The 17,812-nt window shown below is 43.1% G+C and overlaps 1 protein-coding gene across 13 annotated transcripts in view; it reads right to left on the bottom strand.

Annotated features, from left to right (window-relative positions):
* Positions 1 to 17,812, bottom strand: part of ZBTB20 (zinc finger and BTB domain containing 20) — an 876,097-nt gene that overhangs the window by 362,914 nt on the left and 495,371 nt on the right. Inside the window, exon 4 of one of the 13 annotated variants that reach the window (XM_075593658.1) lies at positions 17,240 to 17,394. The exons of the other annotated variants lie outside the window; for them this stretch is intronic. The gene's annotated coding sequence lies outside the window, so the exon portion shown is untranslated. The remainder of the gene's footprint in view (positions 1 to 17,239; positions 17,395 to 17,812) is intronic. 13 annotated transcript variants of the gene reach the window in all.

Raw genomic sequence — 17,812 nt, 5'->3', positions numbered from 1 at the left:
ACTGCCTAAAGTTAGTGTGGTTGCTGCGGGTTGATGTTACAAGGTGAAGGTGAAGCAGCAAGTTCTGAGGTGCCCACTAGTGCAGTAACTAGTGGCACCATTCTATATCCAGCCAGAGAAGGCCAACTGTGTCCAGGGACCTGGCACAGGGGTGATCTCCCTGCGGGGAGAGGGAATCCCACTCCATTGGGAGGGCGTACCTTTTAAAGGGGATCACGGAGCAATGTGCGGCTGAAGCAATGACTGTGAGGGGCAGCTGGGCCTTATCACCACGCACAATAAAGATGACTTGTTCAATGAGAACCCCATGGTGTGAGTCTGCAATTACTCTCCAGGGGCCCTCACCACCAAGAAGGAGTTCCTCATCAGGACCATCTACCTGCGGACGCATAGATCCTGATGAGGTGGAGGCGCTGCATGTGATATAGGTAGGACTCGCACACACTACCTCAGCTGCCTGTCTGACTTGACATCCCCGAATACCATCATGCGGGAGACTCAGGAGTCCTGTTGCCTACAGGTGCACCACCAGACACGAACATGTAATGAGGGCTGGATAGACCACAGGGGTCAATGTGAGATTGGGTGGGTCAGACCAGTGGGAACATCCGTTACACTATATTCTACGCGTTATTTTCACGTCTTTATCATGATTAGATTATTTTGAAATCCTACAGTAGCTTTCTGTTTCGGAAAAGTAGTAATGTAAAACATATCACTGTCCTTAGGTCAGTTTGATCCTATATGAAATGGCACCTTTAACATGTTCACACGCCTATTTTCAATGGGTGCTATATGTCAAGGAAGAGGGTGTACTTGTCCCCTGATCTTTGGCTCGTTTCATGGGTTTTACTGGAATCGGTGGCACAAAACTGCTACTTACAGCTATATTGCATTATATAAAGGCACAGTGTGCAATCAAATACAAATTCTTGCAAAGGACAAAGTTAAACACTGGAGCTCAATAAAATGTCCTTTTTTAGATCAAAATGTACCTTTCCATCTAATTATTGAAAGAGACAGGAAGCGCTTAGTGACTCATAAAGAATCCCAAACACGCACGGTCATACAAAGGGAAAGGAAAATACAGGCAAGAAATTGGAGTGAACAGACCAAAACACGCACAAGGCTGTCAAATACTGAAATAATGCTCGTTCTTCACATTCTCACAGTATCCAGATCTGCCCAATTCCGACAGTTTCCCCCCAAATGACCACTGTGCCAAAATCCCCCCAGCTGTATTCAACTTTTCAGATGATCGGGATCCTTTGGCTGGGAGCAGAGACGCAGAATGTGATACATCTCATAATCTGTGCACCATGTAACTTCCCTCCACCCAACTCCTCCTACTGACTCTCCCCAAGGTGCAAGCTGGGGCAACGAGAGCTGCAGAATCTGATACATCTCTTTATAATCTGTGCCCCATGTAACTACTCCCCATCTCCTCCTACTGACTCTCCCCAAGGTGTAAAGTGGGGCAGAGACGCAGAATCTGATACATCTCATTATAATCTGTGCACCATGTAACTCCTCCCCAACTCCTCCTACTGACTCTCCCCAAGGTGCAAGCTGGGGCAACGAGACGCAGAATCTGATACATCTCATTATAATCTATGCACCATGTAACTACTCCCCAACTCCTCCTAATGGACTCTCCCCAAGGTGTAAAGTGGGGCAGAGATGCAGAATGTGATACTCTCATTATAATCTGCGCACCCATGTAATCTCCGTAACTTCTCCTACTGACTCTCCCCAAGATGCAACGTGGGGCAGAATTTGAGCAAAATGATACATAGGTGCAGTGTTAAAATGCCCTGTTTTGCTCCAAAATTGCCTTGATACATAGGAGTCTAAGAATGGTGAAAGAAACAAGTATTGTACCATGGGAGGGCAGGGCGGCCGATAAGGGGGGAGAGCCGGGAAAAGTGTCCCGGGCTCGGTGGCTGTGGGGGGCCCGACTGGCTGGTGCTGGAAGTTGGGCCTAGCTTCTGCATCCAGCTACCAGGCCTCTAGTTGCTGCCACCGGGCCATGGCTCTCCCCAGCTGCAGTCCAAGTCTTCAAAAGGGTGGGAAAAGATTGATTTCAGCATTTAACATGCACTCCCAACATGCAACACGCATGCACTCCCAACATGCAACAAAGCCAGATCGCCTGAACCAGTGCAGAGAACAACAGTGAATGTAACTTGCAGGACAGTCTCCTTACACAGGCCACTCAACTTCCAGTGCAAAATACTAGTCAGAGCAAAAATGTTATAATAAAACTAACCCAGCCGGAATGTGTTAAACATCACACTGCCTATTAAGGCGATTCCTCAGTAATAGCCAAACTACAGGTACAGCCTTATTTCACTGTCCAGTGATGGTGAACCAATTCTGGCACGCTGTGGCACTGCTTTGACATGACAGTGAATGGGGTTAAACATATAGCAGTAAGATCTAACACAAAGCTGTGTTGACTGGTTTCCATTAATGGATGAGACAATATATAGTGACTGGGATGCCGTATTTATTACACTGCTGTGGGAGCGTTACCATTGCCTTTGAAGGGCTCTTGACTGTTTCCTCGGAATCCAGACAGGTTTAATAGCTAAATCTCATCTAAGTCTTCCAGCAGGAGAAGAGAAAGTTAATCCAAGTTACATTTAGCAGAGAAGAGCATCAAACCAGCTCCTATTGTACAGAGACATTAGAACAAAATCAGATGCACGCAAATGCTTTTATTTTACTAAGGAACTAAAATGACTTTTTAATGTAATGGATTGGAAAGGATTTTGTAATGCCTCTTTAACTCATTCACTGCTTAACAGATATACCCTTTGCAACGCTCTGAAATGAATGCAGCAATGAATCCATTTGCTGCCAAAGAGGCCTGGAATGCATTGCAGAATAACATGTCACAGGCACCTCTGTCAAACAAGGGCTTAAATGAACCATTATTTCCAAAATGCAGCTGAGCAGTTCCATCCTGTTCTAATTCAGCTTTGTTCCACAAGTAGAAGTCTTATTTTTATTTATTTTTTTTATAAAAAATTCATACGAATTAAATGAGTTATTTCATATCCTCAAAATATACTGTACCTCCTTAACAGGCACTGATCCTCAAACTATACTGTACCTCCTTAGCATGCACTGATCCTCAAACTATACTGTACCTCCTTAGCATGCACTGATACCCAAACTATACTGTACCTCCTTAGCATGATGATCCTGAAACAATACTGTACCTACATAGCATACACTGATCCTCAAACTACTGTATACTGTACTTACTTAGCAGGCACTGGTCCTCAAACAATCCTACTTACAGTAGCATGTACTGATCCTCAAACTATACTGTACCAACTTAGCATGTACTGATCCTCAAACTATACTGTACCTACTTAGCAAGCACTGATCCTCAAACTATACTGTACCTACTTAGCAAGCACTGACCTCAAACTATACTGTACCTCCTTAACAGGCACTGATCCTCAAACTATACTGTACCTAGTTAGCAAGCACTGACCTCAAACTATACTGTACCTAGTTAGCAAGCACTGATCCTCAAACAATCCTACTTACAGTAGCATGTACTGATCCTCAAACTATACTGTACCTCCTTAGCAAGCACTGATCCTCAAACTATACTGTACCTACTTAGAATGTACTGATTCTCAAACTATACTGTACCTCCTTAGCAAGCACTGATCCTCAAACTATACTGTACCTACTTAGAATGTACTTATTCTCAAACTATACTGTACCCACTTAGAATGTACTGATTCTCAAACTATACTGTACCTACATAGCATGCACTGATCCTCAAACTATACTGTACCTCTTTAGAAGGCACTGGTCCTCAAACTATACTGTAGTTACGTAGCATGCAGTGGTCCTCAAACTATACTGTAGTTACGTAGCATGCAGTGATCCTCAAACTACTGTATACTGTACCTCGTTAGCAGGCACTGGCTAGGTACTGGGCCCTGTACCTAATGAATACCCACTTATAACTGCCAGTGTGATGGAGCAGGGGAGATCCGCACTGTCCTCTGTACCCATTGGCTGAAGTACAGAATCTCCAACTGGGAAATTGATACTAAATTGACTACTAGTAAAAAACTAAATCGGAAAGAATATAAACCCTATGGAGTGGATATATCAGTACATACAAATAATTACAAATGTTTGATAGGAAAAATACTATTTGCATATAAATGAATGTACCCCCCCCCCCCATCCGTGTCATTTCCCTTCAGCGCGATGACACGGTTTGCGTTGTTGCACCCAGCCTATCCCAAAAGGACATGGCTCTAGCAAGTAAAACCAGGCAGGCACCCCATTTTCATGGTCTCAGCATGGTTTCCTCACTCCTTTGGGTGATACTGTGAGAACCAGGGTGACACTGGGTGTCACACGGCGGGACTGAATGTATAACATTGGCATTATATTTATAGGAATGATAATAACAAAAGATTTTTACATTTATGTTTTTCTGCATAGTAACCAAACGCTTTGGAGTGTTTTTACAACCTTTATCTAATCTCATTTCAGACAAGACTGTTTGTAGGATGTTATGAATATAGGTAAATTGCAAATTTATGGGGGGTTTTGACGGTGTTGTTTTATTTAATCAAATTCTGCTGTCATCAATAGCCAATTATAAAAAGTGGAAAAAATGATTACCAGATAATATTTTGAATTACGCAGACCGTAAGAAACTTGATCATCAATTAAATAAGTGAATATTTTACTTTAAAGGTATGCATATTTCTAAGGAAGATTTTATATTGCATAATGGATATATATATAGATATATATAGATATATATATTTCTTGCCTGCTATGTCTGTCCCTTAAAGAGGCAAGCCAAGCGGATATATATATTTTTTTGTTTTAATTTATGCAGCTTTTGATTACCTTTATTAAAACGAATTACCTAAACTGCCGATCGATGTGGTCTCTTGTGATCAATCAGCAAAGATCCGGCATTCCAGGGTTCACTAAATAAATGGCCGCTTTTCAGTTTCAATCAGCCCGTCAGCCAGTGTAACTCAACAGCTACAATGTATTGTTATATAACTAAAGTAACATTATCTATTGTTACAGTTTGCAGCTCAAACTGCTGGGAATATTGGCAACAAATGATCACAAACAGGAAAGTGTGGCAAAGATCTTGCCCTGCTGGGGAGGTGGGTTAAAACCTGCGATAGAAATTTAAAAAATGATCAGTATATTAATGCGCATTAAAATATAATAATTTTTTTAAAAGGTAGTAAGTATTATCTAACACTACAGAACTGATTTATTTAAAAACACACATGTAGGATATTGCTTGGATTCCTCCTTTAAATGTTGGAAGCACTGTATGCTAAGAGATAATGGGGAAAGGCAGGGCTGCAGACCTGCCTGAGACATGTGAATGCCCCACAAGGGGTATTTATATTTACTGTACACTGTATGGTGGAGGTCTATTGTCACTTATTTTACCCGCCATAACTTTTTTTTATTGCCTGGTTAAACCCATGTACCAGCTTCACATTGCATAGCCAACAGCCCAAAATTGCACTGATGAGACCCAAAAGGGTGAACAGCTGTCTGTGAGCAGGTTTGCTGGCCTTGCACTTCTTAATCCCAGGCTGTGCTGAAAAGCTGTGTAAGGCTGCGTCCTCGCTGCCGCTGAGCTTGCTGAGGTTCCTTCTTCCAATGTGAATTCTGACGTCCCCGCTCACGTAGTGCGCGCTCGTGCACGGACCTCTACGCTCTCCCAAGCTCGGCGCTTGGGGAGACAAACAAATTTCAGATTGAAGAGCGCTCAGCAGAGGTAAGTGCACACAGAACACAGCCACACACACACAGCCATACACATACACACACAGCCATACACTCACAGCCGTGCACATACACACCCTCACACACACACAGCCATACACATACACACACACAGTCATACACATACACACGGCCATACACATACAAACAAACACACACACACACACACAGCCACACACTCACACGCATACACACAGCCATTCACATACTCACAGTCACTCAGTCAGACACACACACACACAGCTATACACATACACACAGCCACACACACACACAGCCATAAACATACAAACAGCCACACGCACACACACAGCCACACGCGCACACACAGCCATACACACACACAGTCATACACACACACAGTCATACACATACACACGGCCATACACATACAAACAAACACACACACACAGCCACACACTCACACGCACACACACAGCCATTCACATACACACAGTCACTCAGTCAGACACACACACACACAGCTATACACATACACACAGCCATACACATACAAACAGCCACACGCACACACACAGCCACACGTGCACACACAGCCATACACTCACACACACAGCCACACACATACACAGCCATACACATACAGCCATACACATACACACACACACACACAAACACACACATTACACACACACAAATAGCCCCGATCCATGCCCCCCGCTCTCGCTTGCAAAATTAGGCAGGACACCATGCGCTTTATGCTTTGAGAGTTGGGGATGTCACCAACTCTCAAGCATGAGCGCGGTCAGCCTAATGCGGCAGTCATAAGCTCATAGGAGTCCATGTTAAAATGGATAAGAAATAAAATGTGACACACTGTGCTCGTTTGCATGTCATTACCCAGAATCCCTGGCTGCAGTGGCAGCATTGTTTGCTAAGCGATGATGGGGAAAGACAGGGTTGCAGACCTGACTGAGACATGCAAATGTACCCACAAGTGGTATTTTTATTTCCTTTAAACATTTAATTAAACAATCACATAAAACATAATGCACCCCCTTCTTTTTTTTTTAACTTGTATTTTATTGTTTTTTAAAATTTAACAGGGAGGGGAGGGAGGGGTACAGAAAATGAAAAGGGGGGGTGGGGGGGGGGGGGTTAAGGGAAATCATCCACAATGGTCTCCGTGCAGGGATCTTGCACATAAAGGTATACATATATTTATATAAAAGTATAAAAGACATCCTATATGTTAGGAGTGCACACATTTTGGTTTAAAATCGAGTCTGAGTTCACGGTCTTAAGTCAGGTTTGGATTTTGCCATACATAAGTCGCCCAAGTTGTCAAGAAACTATTAAACCTGTCATGGACTAGACGGGTTAGTCTTTCCATGGTCATAACATGGCTCAAATGCGCCCCTTTTTGGCACAGTTTTGTTGCTGATAAAAGTCATTTCTATTTCAATATTCACATAAATCATTAACTTTCAGTTGAAGCTCACCAGGATGAAGAATATCAATATTAGCTATGTCTACAGGTAAAACTATGTACTGTACACAGTACGCAGTATACAAATCAGTTGACACCAGTCTGCTTTGAAGCAGAAGTAGTCCACGCTGCTCAATAAATATATAATTTTACTTACTTAAAGCGGGGCATCCCATGGAGCTGACCTCTGGTGACCCCCCTCCCCCCAGTTACCAATATATGCCGGCTGTCCAATAGCAAAGCTTCTTCTCCTGCTCCGGTCACATGGTCCCAGCTCACAGTGCAGTATGGAGTCCTGCAGCTCCCCGTGGCGCGGGCTCCACACTGACCGCTGATGCTGCCCCACCGCCCCCGCCCCTCTGCTTAACTGTCCAGATGTCGCCGCGGGCTTCCAGCAGGTAAGTAAGAGATACTTTTCAACTACCTTGACATTACCCGGATACCCGGCGCCGGGTCCACTTTCCAGCTGCCGGGTCCGGGTAATTTCCGGGTAGCTGAAAAGCCACCGGGTAGTACCCGGTACCCGGTACATCACTAGTTCTGGCTATTAAAAACATGAAATTGGCACAGTAGCACAGTAGCACAGTAACACAGTGACACAGTAGCACAGTAGCACAGTACTGTACACATTACAATTCATCCATTTTATTGCAAAAGAAGAAACAGAATCCATGAAATCCAAACAAAACATCCGCGATAAGCGCGGGTGCCTGGGATAAGCGCGGGTTCCTGGGGCGATTGGCCGCGTTCACGCTGCGTGCGGAACAGCAGAGAACTCAAAATCGGCGCCGAGATGTGTTCGAATAGCGGCCGCTGCATCAGTATTTGTAGCTTTTTGTGTTCAACATCACTAGAAAAACTAAAGCATCCTGAAAACCAGGCTGTCCCCCGAGGTCGTGGATAAAAGATCAGGTGCGGTGGACCTCTCGGTTTAGGTTACAAAAAACAAAAATAATTGCTGTTTTACAAGAAGACCCATCTGAAGATGAGAAGAACACACTTCCTCTCTTTAATATTTCCGACCAATTTTGTCTGTCTTCAAAAATGGTTTTAGCGATATAATTAGAATGATAAAATGGAACACTGTTTAGTAGACATACTGCACATACAGTATGAAGTAACTGGAAAGTACGTATAGAATATGGTTTTGAATGTGGTTTATGATTAAAAAAAAAAAATAATAATAAAATTAGTCGGAGCACTCCTCAATCCTTAAATATTGAAAACATTCATCTTCTTTATTATATATATATATATCATAGAAAAATAACAAACGATCATCTGTAACATACCTAGCAGCAGAGCATTTTAGAAATAGAGTAGGGCCTTGGACATGCACGGCCCTTCTACAGGTTCGAGGCGCTAGTCCAGGGGTGTGCTACTCCAGTCCTCAAGGGTCATCAATAGGTCAGGTATTAGGGATATCCCTGCTTCAGCACAGGTGGCTCAATCAGTGGCTCAGTCTTTGACTGAGCCCTTGATCGAGTCACCTGTGCTGAAGCAGGGATATCCTGAAACCCTGATCTGTTGGTGGCCCTTGAGGACTGGAATTGCCCACCCCTGCACTGGTCTATTGACAAAATGCTCCTCCGCAGCTAGGTATGTTTCAGATGATATTTGATGATCTGAGCAGTGCTCTGACTAATCTAAACTAAAGGTGGTCAGTCAGCAGGCACCCAACCACAAAAGATCGACAGAAGATCATTACAACTGTGGTAAGTGCTGTTCCCTCATTTGATATTATAAAAACCAATGCTATTTCTATTTGATTATAACAATTACATTACAAAACTGAAGGGTGCTATATTAGTTCCCAGAAGATTAAGATACTTCATAGGCTGTGATACCTTTTAATGAACCAAGATATCAATGGTAGAAGGTTTTCTAGTGCATAAGCTTTTGGGCTGCAGAGGTCTCTTCTTCACATGTGATCTCCACACCGGAGATGGGAGGCTTAAATACATAGGGCGTGAGGTTCATCACAGCACAGGTCTTCTTCTGTGAATGAGGCATTCAGAAGATAATGTAGCTAGGGTATTGTCTTCTGGTTCATTCATTCAAGGGTAAGGTGTTGAGAGGATAAGTATATGGGGCAGAGGTATTGTCCTCAGTTGTGAACACAAAGGTGTGAATAGAGCTATCTACACCTTCTCCTAACCTCTTTTGTAGGTGTTAAGAGGTTTTCCATGGTGTCTCATGAATTCCCAGACCCGATTCAAACTATTTTCCCGGGAAGCCAACATTCTGATGCATTCCAGTTGCTATGTCCTTCTGTCCGGAGGGTTGCTGACGTTACCTCTTCGAACTAATACCAACAAATCAGAAATACAATGTCCAACTAGGGAAAAGTGCTGACAAACTGGTGTTGTGGTATCAGGGTCGGATATCGTGCGCCTGCCGTGGTTCATCCCTTTGTGGAGGACTTGCTTGGTTTCCCCAGCATATTCATCTTAAGTCATTTCATTTCTATTAAAAAGCTATTGCAGTCTATCAAATTACAACAAATATACAGTACACGTGGGGAAAAAAATCTATTGTTCGGGTTATGAAATCTTGTGGATACAATCCAGGCATGGACCACTTTAATTGATCTTGGACAAATCATTTAATCTGTCAGCCATATTAACTATTATGTCTCTCAAATCATCTTCCTTAATAGTAAAAAAAATATATATACATATTACTCACATTATTTATTTTCTTTCGGCAGCGAGCAAATTTATATTAGATTACCGCGCTACGTTTAGATAAAGATATTATAAATTCTTCACTTTTTACATTAGTACATGAAAATAAAAATCAGAGAGAAAACTACTATTAGAAAACCCAAGATATTTTAAAGAGCCCTCCGACAGACAATAACCATATAAATGTCATATATGTGATGATTTTATGTACAACCTTTTAATAGATATTCTCATGTAATGCGAATGCAACAGGTTCGAGTGATAAGCTAAGGCAGACTTATGAATAGGAAATCCAAACCATCATTGTGACATACGTATGGGAAATCTCCCCCCTGTATATACACTGGCGACACACTTTATTCGAGCTCGGCTAGTCCCACGAATTCGGGTATACCCGGGTGTATTGAGGTTTGTGACTGTTTTCTGCCCGAGTGCATTGAGGTATTTTCCAGGCAGGGATTGAAGCATTTTATTCCCGCTGGCTGCAATACTGCACAGTATATATATATATACTGCATTACAATTCATGAATTTATGCCATCTGGTAGACACGCGAAGCATTGCAGCCTATTAAATCCTAATCATTATCATTTAACAGATCAGCCGCCCGTCAGCCAGGCATGAACCCAGGCTGGGAAGGCAAACGCAACGGGGCTTGTCAGAGGTGAGGAGCGGCGCATTCCAGGTATCTGCCAGGTACATACTGGGTATTTGCTCGAATAAAGTGTGTCGGTGCAGTAGCGCGTCTGCTGAAAGGTAATGGGTTTTTCTCTTACGAGTTGTGTCAGAAGACAACACGCTTTATTTTTTTCCTCCTATTCCTGTGATATAAACATAACAAGAGTCATTTTCTTTTGTACAATCGAAGAAAGGAGACTCCGATATATTCTTCTGAATGAGCAGTGACAGGAGGAAAAATGTGAACTTTGCCTGCAATGTACATGAAAGTACCGCATCAGGATATATAGAGTGGCATTTGCTTGGAAACATTTACATTATGCTATTGCAGGTCAAGTGATGCTAAGTATTGTCTCTGATGGGTTGTAGAGGAATAAATATACAGCTGATGTAAACTTCTAACTGTTAGGGTTTTCTGCTCCACATAATCCTCGCGGCGACTCCGGCGAGAGAAACATCTGGCCGGTTTTAGATTCCCTTTGGATTCCTGACTTCAAAGAGAGTTATAAAGAATAACAAATACATGTACTGTCATTGAGGGGGAAAAAGGCAGAACAGCAGGAGTAACTGGTAGAAATTGTCCTTATTTGACTGGTAGTGACAAGCACCGCAGGCTGCTTGGTGAGAAAAGTCTGCAGGTTGAGGGAAATCTGCCTGTATCAATTCGCTCTTCCAGGTGTCAGGGGAAGGGATCAGTGGGAAATATTGCATACGAGGTTCGCTGGAGTACAGCAGCAACAAGGCTGCCACACCATGCAATCCGCACGCCTGCCTATCTGCACACTACCGGGGCCTGCTCTAAACTCATCGTACTGCTGGGATTTCAAGCTGTCAACTACAAAACCAAAGGCTTAGTCCAGCAGTGTTCCAACTCAGTCCTCAAGGGCTACCAACAGGGCAGGTGTGAAGGATAACCCTGCGTCAGCACTGGGGGCCTCAATTAGTGACTGTCATTTTAAATTGATCCTGGGCTGAAGATATCCTTGAAGCAGGGCCTATTGAGGACTGAGTTTGCCCACTGCTGGTTTAATCTGACAATATGAATACAGCAAAGTTAGGCCTAGTTGGTCCAAAACAATAATAGTAGTAATAAGAAATGTATGTTTGTATGTATACATTTGTGTAGTGCAAGCAACTCTTTTGTTGGATCCACCACCTTTTTTAGGGATGAACAGGGAATACTGTGATACCTGTACATGGGAAGGGATCGATGCTTTTCTTTCACATTTCTTTATTTACAGCTGAATTATTCATTGTAGTTTTGATATAAATGTCTTTTTCTTAGCTTAGGGTTCCAGCACCTTGTACTCTACCCTAACGCCACGGAAATATACACACATATATAGATGGACAGTGGTTTCTACCTGTTTTTCGTGTATAATTCATTTCAAGAGTTCTGCTCCAATGTTAACAGATGTAGATTTTTCTATAATCAGGCACAGAACAGCTGTTTTATGTAATAAGTAATCCCTGTCTCTACTTGGGTAGCTACTGTACCCCAGTATACCCTATAATCAGACTATTGTGCCACCCTTGGGGCTTCTGTTGGGTCAGACTGGGCCAACCTGGCTTCGCAGAACACCTGGTTCCAGAGAGCTATAATAACGTCACATAATGAGGCGGCTCATGAATGGAGCATGAAATGAACATTATGTTAGTGGCTGTGCTATTTTCAGGACTGCTGTAAAAGTCATGTTTTGTCTTGTGGAAACCTCAATTATTTGGTGTGTTATCGATCAACAGTGGTTGAAAGGTAATGGCTATCTGTGAAAAGGTATCATGACCTGTAAAAGAATGTAGAAAAGCTTTGTAACGTACACTAAATTATTAAACTGGTGTTAAAAATAGAAGGACGGTTAGACACGGCTGAATGTCTTTACTCTGTTGCAACTCCCTTATATTGTTGAAGCGAAATAATTTTTTCATGTTGCTTTTTCTTCATCTTCCTTGAATCAGGGGCTCCTTCGTCCGTGATCCCCTAACCTCTGGGAACACCTCGCCTCCTGATCGACAAACAGTTTTGCCCACCTAGGGAACACAAAATGGCTGCCGGGTCATGGTGAGCTCTGGCGGCCAACAGAAAATTGCAACATTATTGGGAGATGACATTGATACTATATATTGGTGACACAACGGACATTTTTGTGTTGTGCCAAACCCGGTACAAAAAACCCCCCCAAAAATCCCACAAATATGTTGGTAGTCAGGGGGGTTAGGTCAGTAACCAATCTTAAGGGAACCCTGGCTCCCGTAACAACAAAAAAAAACCTATTATTTGGGGTGATTGCTGCATTAAATGGGTCTCCACCATTAGCATAGCAGTTCATGCTCTGGTTCAGGTGCAGGGACTTCCGCAGTTCCAAAAAGGGAGGGGAAAAAAATCAATTAAAAATGATTTCCCAGGTAGGACTGCTCCTTTAAACATTACTGTCACTGCTGCAGCTACCCATCATGGATAGAGAATCTTGCAGCCCATAAAATAAACTGTGTTTGTCAGGAGAAAAGGAACACGCGTAAGGTGGGAATGATACCGTTAAATGGCTGACTGATGGTATAGTAAAATTGTACGCTCAGGGCAGTTCTTCATGCGGCTAACCATGGGACACAATGTTCTGGCAGGCTAAGGAAGGGTTGGGCAGCTCCAGTCCTCAAGGGTCACCAACAGGTCAGGTTTTAAGGATATCCCTGCTTCAGCACAGGTGGCTGAATCAGTCTTCGACTGAGCCACAGATTGAGCCACCTAGGGAACACAAAATGGCTGCCGGGTCATGGTGTGCTCTGGCAGACAACAGAACATTGCAACATCATTGGGAGATGACATTGATACTATATATTGGTGACACAACGGACATATTTGTGTCGTGTCAAACCCGGTACAAAAACAAAAAAACTACAAATATGTTGGTAGTCAGGGGGGTTAGGTCAGTAACCAGTCCTAAGGGAACTCTGGCTCCCGTAACAACAAAAAAAAATCTAAATAAATCGAAAATTCATATATGTCATGTCTTGCTTTATCCCTTGTATTTAATGTCTTATGCATGCTTTAGCCCAGGAGTGGTCAACTCGAGTTCTCAAGGGTTACTAAACCCGACCTGTTAGTAACGCTTGAGAACCGGAGCTGACCACTCCTGGGCTAAAGCATGCATAAGACATTAAGTACAAGGCATCAAGCAAGACATGACATATATGTGCACAAAATAGGCCGACAAACTGCAAACCATGGCAACGTGGCCCAGGCATTAACACAGCAATAATACCCATTGCAGCTCTCCTATTCAGAAAGTATACGCTTTACACTGCCACACAGCGAGGTTTGGTTTTGCTAATTTTTTTTAGGTAGAAATACTGAATTCACACCTGCACGCACAAAGAAAAACAACAACAACAAAAAACAGCGCGCAAGAAAGCCACGAAGCAAAGCCTTTCAGAATCAGCGCCAGAGCCCGGGACCGCCTTATTCCAAGCAGGAGCGGGGCTTCTAGGGCCGTCTGAAGAAACCACAGCTGCTCGATTTGAAACCCGTTGCCAAAAATGTGTTCTGACAAATGTGACTTTGTCATATGAAAGCTACAGCGTCTTATTCTCAAGTCAAAACAAGAGGGGGATTGAAACGCGGCTGTGCGGATATTAAAAGGTACAGAAACAGCACGTGCGTGCTTGCACCTCAGTGTCACAGGAAGTCTGGCAGCCTGGGCGCTTCTTCCACAATATGCTCCAGTCTGGAGTGTGTATTGCAACTTATTGGAAAGGAGCGCTTTCTAGTTTTTAATAGTGCCACTGCGTGCTCATTTGCATGTCATTTCCCAGAAACCCTGGCTGCAGTGGAAGCATTGCACGCTGGGAGATTATGGGGACAAGTGATTTTTTTAATTTGCTGTATGCTGTAAGGTTTTTGTCACTTGTTTTACCCACCATAATTGTTTAACGTGTGGTTTAAAACTATCAGTTTCAAATTGCAAAACCAGTGTAACCATTATCTGAATGATGAGGCCCGGAAGGTCAAAATAGCTGTCTATGAGTGGGCTTATTGTCTCTGCACTTCTTTAACCCAGGCTGAACTGAAAAGATGTGTAATGTGGGAGGCATACGCTTATAGGGGTCAATGTTAAAATGGATTTGGGGCAAAAGGTGACACTGTGCTCATTTGCATGTCATTTCCCGGAATCCCTAGCTGCACTGGAAGCACTGTATGCTAGGAGATCATGGTGAAATGCAGGGTTGCAGCCCTGTCTGAGACATGTGAATGTGCGCACAAGTTATATTTTTATTTGCTGTAGTTTTCAATATGAAGTTGTCCTTCTCTGCCCCTACCAGATAAGACCAGTTGTCCCTGAGTTTGTTTCTCTGTTGAATATACTGCATGTAAAAGGAACCGGCTGTTAGTTGGATGCATAACGGTCCATATTTACTAATTGGTGCTCTGCTATAATAGGGGCTAATGTCTACTTTCTAACCCAGCTGCTGTATCTCAGGGGTGCGCTCCCCCCCTGCTCGTGTCCCCGTCCCCCCTTACCTTGTCACCGGCCAGAAGCTGCCGGAGATCAGGTTAGGGAACTTAGCGGCTTCGCGCACTCTCACGTGGCATTTCATTTAAATGCTTTGGGGAAGAGCGTGGGGCCTCTGCAAGCGCCGCACCTCCCTCCCCCCCCCCCCCAGAAAATCTCGCACCCCCCTTTGCGCAACCCTGCTCTAACTGATCCTCAAGGAACTCTAGTAACACCACATTTTATTAATAACTATGGAATTAAACATGAAGAATTGATTACATGGCCATGGACCAGTAACGTTGTATGACACAGAACCTCAGAGTGCGGTAGAATAAAAGTACATTTAGTAAAAATGCTAACCCCTTGGTTGCCATACTGCACACAACATGCCCTTTGCATGGCTTTACCGTGACTATTGGAAACATTTTACAATGTGGCCATACAGCGGGGATTTTGATTGCGTTATATAGCTAGCTCCGATGCATATGATGGGTATGAAACATGTAGTGAATTCTAAACGTCACTGCCACCCTTTATGGTTTTCCACCAACAATGTGTTCATAAAAGTTTCTGCCAGTCCCCAAACCAGGAAATGTTTCCAACGTACAAAAGCAGGACCCCTATAATCAGTGTTCGACTAACCTATACATTTGCACGCCCCGGGCGAGTGGATTTAACATCGTGGCGAGCTCCTATTGGCCCAAGCAGCACACGTGTGGTACTACGTGGCGAGTAGATTTTTTTGTTCGGCGAGAAGATTTTTGGGTGATTTGTCGACCACTGCCTATAATATTATACTGTATAAGATCAACTGAGAAGGCATACTGATTGTTCAGGCTAAAGGTGGAGACAGCATTTCATCTGATTACACTGTCTGTATTACCCGAGGCTCTTGGATATATGTTTCTTCTTAACTTCCTAATTCACAGTGCTGTTACCAGACACCACTCTTTCTCTGCGATCCCTGTATGTGAATACCTTGGCCCAATTTCTTCATCCCTCAAACCAAATTTGAAGGGTCCCAGAAAGGTTCAGGCCGCACGTATAGTGCCCGCGACAGGCGACGGCGATATCACCCAAAAACAAATGCATTGACCGCTGCCGCGTGCGCTTAGAGTAAGCGCGATGGCGACAATGCGATGGAGCGACGGAGCGACGGAGCGACATCGCGTCGCAAATTTTGATAGCTTGCAATATTTGATTTTTCAAGGGCTGTCGCCTCATTTGAGAGCCCCTGAACCAATCAAATGCCAGTACGCCCGCGACGCTGCCGCAAAGCGAAATATAACTTTTGCTGGCGGAGACGGGTGACATCACCTGTAGCGTCGCATCGCCCGTCGCGGGCACTATACGCACGGCCTAAGATACTTCACAGGCTGTGATAACTTTCACTGGACCAACGTATTCATCGTACAAGGTTGCCTTGTGTATGGGCTTTTGAGACGCCAGAGGTCTCTTCATCATCTGATGATGTGACACAGAGCTAGCTATGTGAGCTGTATTTTATTCTGTACAGTGAATTCATGGCAGTGGTATGTTTAGTAGATTAAGTGGAACCTTTAAAAAAAGAAATATAAATATTGTAAAATATGTTTTTAATTTTACAGTACATACAGGAAATTTGTTGATCCAGATTTTTTTCCTTTGGTTGTTTTGAACGATTAATGCTGCAATCAATTACATTTAAAGCTGCAGACCAAGTAATATCCTACATGTGTGTTTTTTATCTAAAAAAATCCGTTCTGTGCTATGAGAAAATACTTGTATCATTTAAAAAAAAACAACTTTGAATAACATTTTTAATGTATTATAATGTAACAAGCATTTTTTGTTTCTATAGCAACCATTTACAAAGTCACAGATACTGAGTAAATACTTATTTGCAGCCATTTAGTGTACCCCCAAGCCGAATCTTCGCCGATCGATCACAGGAGAACGGATTGACCGGCAACTAAGCTAATTACTTATTGTATGGATTGTATTGATGCCCATATTAAAGGGGGGGGTGACAGCTTTAAAGCAGCAATCCCCCGAAATGGCAGTATGCCAAACCTCCTTGTTTTTTTTAGATTTCAGGATTGTCCCCCAAAGCATAAATGAGCCAAGGTTTCCAAGAAACTTACTGGTAAAGTTACTGGTATTACTTCCTGGTTATTATATGGCCGGAGATTTGTCAGCCGGTGTGTTTCCTCCGGAGGAAGATTTAAACGGGAACTCTAACTTCACCGATAGGTATCTCGAAAACCAGGTCAGCTCTGAAAAACGCCTCGGTCCCATCCTGTAAAAAAAGTGTTTTTTTTATTTCTTGTTTTTTTTTAATAAATCGGCTCTGTAGTATTAGATAACATTTGACCTTTTTTTTTAATTTTTATTTTTTATTCGGCTCTTAATGCCATTTTTGGAGTTTTAATATACTGAGCTTCCTTTGATTTCTATCGCAGGTTTTAGCACGTCTCCCTAGCAGTGCAAGATCTTTACAACACTTTCCTGTTTGTAATCATGTGTTGCCAATGTTCCCAGCAGTTTGAGCTGCAAACTGCAACAATAGATAATGTTACCATAGTAATATACGAATACATTGTAGCTGCTGAGTTACACTGACTGAAGGATTGATTTAAAACTGAAAGGCGGCCATTTAGTGAACCCTGGGAAGCAGGATCTTTGCTGAACGATGGCGGGACAACGAATCGATCAGC

Source organism: Ascaphus truei, chromosome 3, assembly GCF_040206685.1.
Source record: "Ascaphus truei isolate aAscTru1 chromosome 3, aAscTru1.hap1, whole genome shotgun sequence".
Taxonomy (NCBI): Eukaryota; Metazoa; Chordata; class Amphibia; order Anura; family Ascaphidae; genus Ascaphus; species Ascaphus truei.
This window is presented reverse-complemented; position numbering and strand designations above follow the sequence as displayed.